This window comes from Hordeum vulgare, chromosome 3H (genome assembly GCF_904849725.1).
Source record: "Hordeum vulgare subsp. vulgare chromosome 3H, MorexV3_pseudomolecules_assembly, whole genome shotgun sequence".
Lineage (NCBI taxonomy): Eukaryota > Viridiplantae > Streptophyta > Magnoliopsida > Poales > Poaceae > Hordeum > Hordeum vulgare.
In genome coordinates, this window is record NC_058520.1 from 186,928,742 (window position 1) to 186,936,534 (window position 7,793).

The window sequence follows — 7,793 nt, forward strand, 5'->3', positions numbered from 1 at the left end:
CCCACCCACCCAGGAGTGAGCCCAAGGCCCTAGGGTGGCTCACCAAGTCCTTATTGGGATGGTGGAGTCAGCCCAAGAGGGCTATGGCGCCACATGTAAAAATACCAAAGGAAAAGAAGAAAAAATGGAAAGAGGAAGGTGGGAAGGAAGACGAGGACTCCTCCTTCCCAAACCGAATTGGAGGAGGAGTCCTCCTCCTCCTGGTGTCCGGCGCACCTTGAGGCCCTTGTGCCTCAAGGCTAGCCCCTCCCCTCCTCCTATATATATTGGAGGTTTAGGGCTTTTTGAGACACAACTTTGCCATGTGCAACTCAAGGCTATTCCACATAGTTTTACCTCTAGATTGGATTTCTGCGGAGCTCGGACGGAGCCCTGCAGGAGTAGATCGTCACCACCACCGGAGCGCCGTCACGCTGCCGGAGAACTCATATACTTCTCCGTCTTGCTTGGTGGATCAAGAAGGCCGAGATCATCGTCGAGCTGTACGTGTGTTGAACGCGGAGGTGTCGTCCGTTCGGCGCTAGATCGGAACCGTTCGTGGGACGGATCGTAGGACGATGGTGATTTGAATCACGAAGTTGTACCACTACATCAACCGCATTTCTTAACTCTTCCCGCTGAGCGATATACAAGCGTACGTAGATCTAATCTCCTCTCGTAGATGGACATCACCATGATAGGTCTTCATGTGCGTAGAAATTTTTTGTTTCCCATGCAACGTTCCCCAACAGTGGCATCATGAGCTAGGTTCATGCGTAGATGTTATCTCGAGTAGAACACAAAGGGTTTTTTGGACGGTGATGTTCGACTTGCTGCCCTCCTTAGTGTTTTCTCGATTCGGCGGTATTGTTGGATTGAAGCGGCCCGGACCGACATAACTCGTACGCTTACGAGAGACTGGTTTCATCGATTGACATGCAACCTAGTTGCATAAAGATGACTGGTGGGTGTCGGTTTCTTAAACTTTACTTGAATTGGTTTTGACCGCGGCGGTCCTTGGAGAGGTTAAATAGCAATTTGCACATCTCCGTTGTGGTTTTTGCGTAAGTAAGATGCGATCATACTAGATACCCATACCAGCCATGTAAAACATGCAACAACAAATTAGAGGACGTCTAACTTGTTTTTTCAGGGTATGCTTGTGATATGATATGGCTAATGACGTGATGTGATATATTGGATGTATGAGATGATCATGTTGTAATAGTTAATATCGACTTGCACGTCGATGCTACGGCAACCGGCAGGAGCCATAGGGTTGTCTTTAAACTAACGTTTGTTTTTGTAGATGTGTTTACTATATTGCTAGGTCATAGCTTTAGTAGTAATAGCATAAATAGAACGACAACCTCGATGGAGACATGTTGATGGACATCATGATGATGGAGATCATGGTGTGGCGCTGGTGACAAGAAGATCATGCCGATGCTTAAGTGATGGAGATCAAGAAGCACAAGATGATGGCCATATCATATCACTTATGAATTGCATGTGATGTTAATCCTGTTATGCACCTTATTTTGGTTGGAACAACGGTAGCATTATAAGGTGATCTCTCACTAAAATTTCAAGACAAAAATGTGTTCTCCCCGACTATGCACCGTTGTGACAGTTCGTCGTTTTGAGACACCACGTGATGATCGGGTGTGATAGACTCAACGTTCACATACAACGGGTGCAAAACAGTTGCACACGCGGAACACTCGGGTTAAACTTGACGAGCCTAGCATGTGCAGACATGGCCTCGGAACACATGATACCAAAAGGTCGAGCATGAATCGTATAGTTGATATGATTAGCATAGAGATGCTTACCACTGAAACTATTCTCAACTCACGTGATGGTCGGACTTGAGTTAGTGAATTTGGATCATGTACCACTCAAATGACTAGAGAGATGTACTTTTGAGTAAGAGTTTATTAGTAATTTGATTAACTAAACTCTAATTGTCTTAAACATAGTCTAAGTCCACTTTGCAATATTTGTGTTGTAGATCAATGGCTCACGCAACAGTCACCCTGAATTTTAATACGTTCCTAGAGAAAGCTAAGTTGAAAGCTGATGGAAGCAACTTTGTAGCCTGGGCTCGTAATCTTAAGTTGCTCCTGCAAGTTGGGAAGAAGGACTATGTCCTTAGTGCTGCGCAAGGAGATGAACCACTCGCTAAGGCTGACCAAGATGTTAAGAACGCTTGGTTAACACGTAAGGAGGACTACTCAGTAGTTTAATGTGCAGTCTTGTATGGCTTAGAGTCGGGACTTCAACATCGCTTTGAGCGTCATGGAGCATATGATATGTTCTAGGAGTTGAAGTTTATCTTTCAGAAGAACACCCGGATCGAGGTATGACACCTCTGATAAATTCTATGCTTGCAAGATGGAGGAGAATTCGTCTGGCAGTGAACATGTGCTCAAAATGTCTGGGTACTCAAACCGTCTAGCTGAGCTGGGGATTGAACTCCCGCAAGAGGCTATCACTGACAGAGTTCTTCAATCACTGCCACCAAGCTACAAGAGCTTTGTGTTTAACTATAACATGCAAGGGATGAACAAGTCACCCGGCGAGTTATTTGCGATGCTGAAAGTCGCAGAGTCAGAACTCCGGAAAGAGCATCAAGTGTTGATGGTCAATAAGACCACTAGTTTCAAGAGAAACGGCAAAGGCAAGAAGGGTAACTCCAAGAAGAGCGGCAAGCCTATTGCCAATCCAAGGAAGAAACCCAAGGCTGGACCTAAGCCTGAAACAGAGTGTTATTATTGCAAGGGACTGGGTCACTGGAAGCGCAACTGCCCCAAGTATTTGGTTGATAAGAAGGCGGCCAAGGAAAAATCAGGTATATTCGATATACATGTTATTGATGTGTACTTAACCAACTCTCGTAGTAGTGCCTGGGTATTCGATACCAGTTCTGTTGCTCATATTTGCAAGTCGAAGCAGGAACTCCGGAATAAACGAAGGCTAGCGAAAGATGAACTGACGATGCGCGTGGGAAATGGTTCCAAGGTTGATGCAATCGCCGTCGACATAGTTTCACTTCAGTTACCATCAGGATTAGTTATAACTTAAATAATTGTTATTGAGTGCCTGCGTTAAGCATGAACATTATATCTGGATCTTGTTTATTGCGAGACGGATACTCGTTTAAGTCAGAGAATAATGGTTGTTCTATTTCTATGAGTAATATCTTTTATGGTCATGCACCCAATGTGAGAGGATTGTTCATATTGAATTTTGATAGTGATGGTACACATATACATAACACTGAGACCAAAAGATATAGAGTTAACAATGATAGCGCCATGTTTTTGTGGCACTGCCGCTTAGGTCATATTGGTGTAAAGCGCATGAAGAAACTCCATTCCGATGGAATTTTGAATCACTTGACACGTGTGAACCATTCCTCATGGGCAAGATGATTAAGACTCCGTTCTCCGGAACAATGGAGCGTGCAAGTGACTTGTTGGAAATCACACATACCGATGTGTGTGGTCCGATGAGTGTGGAGGCGCGCGGCGGATATCGTTATTTTCTCACCTTCACTGACGATTTGAATAGGTATGGATATATCTACTTGATGAAGCACAAGTCTGAAACGTTTGAGAAGTTCAAGCAATTTCAGAGTGAAGTTGAAAATCATCGTAACAAGAAGATCAAGTTCCTACGGTCTGATTGTGGGGGTGAGTATCTGAGTTTCGAGTTTGGTGCTCACTTAAGACAATGTGGAATTGTTTCACAGTTGACACCGCCTGGAACACCAAAGCGTAATGGTGTGTCCGAACGTCGTAATCGTACTTTTTTAGAAATGGTGCGATCTATTATGTCCCTTAACGATTTTCCATTATCGTTTTGGGGTTATGCATTAGAGATAGCTGCATTCACTTTAAATAGGGCACCATCAAAATCCGTTGAGACGACACCATACGAACTGTGGTATGGCAGAAGACCAAAGTTGTCATTTCTTAAAGTTTGGAGATGTGATGCTTATGTCAAAAAGCTTCAGCCTGAATAGCTGGAACCCAAAGCGGAAAAGTGCGTCTTCATAGGTTACCCAAAGGAGATAGTTGGGTACACCTTCTATCTCAAATCCGAGGGCAAAGTATTTGTTGCTAAAAACAGAGCGTTTCTTGAGAATGAGTTTATCTCAAAAGAATTGAGTGGGAGGAAGATAGAACTTGGTGAGGTTGTCGAACTTCTAGTCCCTCTAGATGGTGGCGCGGGGAAAGGGGAAACCCCTGTTGTTGCGACGCCGGTTGAGGAGGAAGTTGATGATGATGATCATGAAACTTTGGATCAAGTTCCTATCGGACCTCGCAGGTCGACAAGATCACGTACTACTCCTGAGTGGTACGGTAATCCTGTCTTATCAATCATATTGTTAGACAACAATGAACCTGCGAATTATGAAGAAGCAATGGTGGGACCGGATTCCAACAAATGGCTGGAGGCCATGAAGTCCGAGATAGGATCCATGTACGAGAACAAAGTGTGGACTTTGGAAGTGCTACCTGAAGGCCGCAAGGCTATTCAGAACAAATGGATCTTTAAGAAAAAGACGGACGCATACGGTAATGTGACCGTTTATAAAGCTCGACTTGTGGCAAAGGGTTTTTCACAAGTTCAAGGAGTTGACTACGATGAGACGTTCTCACCGGTAGCGATGCTTAAGTCCATCCGAATCATGTTAGCAATATCTGCATTTTTCGATTATGAAATCTGGCACATGGATGTCAAAACGGCGTTCCTTAACGGTTTTCTTAAACAAGAGTTGTATATGGTGCAACCCGAAGGTTTTGTCGATTCAAAGAATGCTAACAAAGTATGCAAGCTCTAGCGATCCATTTATGGACTGGTGCAAGCATCTCGGAGTTGGAATAAGCGCTTTGATGAGGTGATCAAAGCATTTGGGTTTATACAAGTGGTTGGAGAATCTTGTATGTATAAGAAAGTGAGTGGGAGCTCTGTGGCGTTTCTAATATTATATGTGGATGACATATTGCTGATTGGAAACAATGTGGAGTTTTTGGAGAGCGTAAAGGATTACTTGAATAAAAGTTTCTCTATGAAGGACCTAGGAGAAGCTGCTTACATTCTAGGCATTAAGATCTATAGGGATAGATTGAGACGCCTGATAGGACTTTCACAAAGCACATACCTTGATAAAGTTTTGAAGAAGTTCAAAATGGAACAGTCCAAGAAAGGGTTCTTGCCAGTGTTACAAGGTATAAAATTGAGTAAGACTCGGTGCCCAACAACTGTGGAAGATAGAGAACAAATGAGTTCCGTCCCCTATGCTTTAGCCATAGGTTCTATCATGTATGCAATGATGTGCACTAGATCAGACGTCAGCTTGGCCATAAGTATGGCAGGAAGGTTTCAGAGTAATCCAGGAGTGGATCACTGGACGACGGTCAAGAATATTCTAAAGTACCTGAAAAGGACTAAGGAAATGTTTCTCATTTATGGAGGTGACGAAGAGCTCGTCCTAAAGGGTTACGTCGACGCAACATTTGACACCGGTCCGGGTGACTCTAAGTCGCAAACCGCATACGTATTGATTCTTAATGGGGGTGCGGTAAGCTGGTGTAGTTCCAAGCAAAGCGTCGTAGCAGATTCTACATGTGAAGTGGAGTACATGGCTGCCTCGGAGGCAACAAAGGAGGGTGTCTCGATGAAGCAGTTCATGACGGATCTCGGAGTTGTGCCAAGCGCACTAAATCCAATAACTCTGTTATGTGACAACACTGGTGCCATTGCTTTAGCAAAGGAACCAAGGTTTCACAAGAAGACCAGGCACATCAAACGACGCTTCAACCTCATCCACGACTACGTCGAAGGAGAGGACGTAAATATTTGCAAAGTGCATACGGATCTAAATGAAGGAGACCCGCTGACAAAACCTCTTCCACGGGCAAAACATGATTAACACGAGAACAGTATGGGTGTTAGATTTATTACAATGTAAATCGCATGGCGATGTGAGGACTAGATTATTGACTCTAGTTCAAGTGGAAGACTGTTGGAAATATTCCCTAGAGGCAATGATAAATAGTTATTATTATATTTCTTGTTTAAAGATAATCGTTTATTATCCATGCTATAATTGTATTGAATGAAAACATAGATACATGTGTGGATATATAGACAAAACAATGTCCCTAGCTAGCCTCTAGTTGGCTACCTAGTTGATCAAGGATAGTCAAGGTTTTTTGAGTATGTGCAAGTGTTGTCACTTGATAACTGGATCACATCATTAGGAGAATCATGTGATGGACAAGACCCAAACTATGAACGTAGCATATTGACCGTGTCGTCTTATTGCTATTGTTTTCTGCGTGTCAAGTATTTATTCCTATGACCATGAGATCATATACTCACTGGCACCGGAGGAATACCTTGTGTGTATCAAACGTCGCAACATAACTGGGTGACTATAAAGGTGATCTACAGGTATCTCCGAAGGTTTCCATTGAGTTAGTATGGATCAAGAGTGGGATTTTTCACTCCGTGTGATGGAAAGGTATCTCGGGGCCCACTCGGTAATACAACATCACACACAAGCCTTGCAAGCAATGTGACTAAGTGTAAGTCACGGGATCTTGTATTACGGAATGAGTAAAGAGACTTGCCGGTAACGATATTGAAATAGGTATGCGGATACCGACGATCGAATCTCGGGCAAGTAACATATCGAAGGACAAAGGGAATGACATACGGGATTATATGAATCCTTCACACTGAGGTTCAACCAATAAGATATTCGGAGAATATGTAGGATCCAATATGGGCATCCAGGTCCCGCTATTGGATATTGATCGAGGAGTGTCTCCGGTCATGTCTACATAGTTCTCGAACCAGCAGGGTCTGCACACTTAAGGTTCGATGATGTTTTAGTATGGTTGAGTTATATGTGTGGTTACCGAATGTTTTTCGGAGTCCCGGATGAGATCACGGACGTCACGAGGGTTTCCGGAATGGTTCGGAAATGAAGATTTATATATAGAATGGTTTCATTTGGTCACCGAAAATTTTCGGGCAATTCCGGCAGTGTACCGGGAGTTACTAATGGGTTCCGGGTGTTTACCGGGAGGGGCCCACCCACCCAGGAGTGAGCCCAAGGCCCTATGTGGCGCACCAAGTCCTTATTGGGATGGTGGAGTCAACCCAAGAGGGCTACACTACAAGAAATATGCTAATACATGACGCTATATTTTCGTCGCTACACCGTCATGCTTTTTAAGTTACGATGATCTTACTACAAAAAACCAAGCATAGAAAACGAAGCGTCAAAAACTGACAGCAACGACGTTTTGATCGAAATTGTCGTAACTTTTACGACGACTCTTAGAGGAGGATGATAATTTGGGTACATTAAGACACTGTAAAAATTTCATAAAATTTGGATAAAACAAAATTGTACTTCCTTCACAATGCTCTCTACTGAACAGAATATTGGAAAAAATATTGAGGGGAACTGGCTGAATTAAATGAGCTAAAATTTGGTGGAGTGAGTTTATATGGTCACTTTCATTCCGTGGTAAATTTTCATCGACTATAAAGCAATATAAAATGTAGTTGTTTCACAAACTAAAAATATTACCAGAAACAAAGATTGAATCATGAGCTCACATGGATTGTTAGATGGGGCTAAAAATTTGTGGAGAGCTATGTTTTGGGCACATAGAAGATGTGCAAAAAAATTCAACTCATCAGGATATTCCTATCTATTACTTCCTTCACAAAGCTGTTAGGTGGACACAAACTTTGGAAATTTGCTGAGAAAGATTTACTAGGCA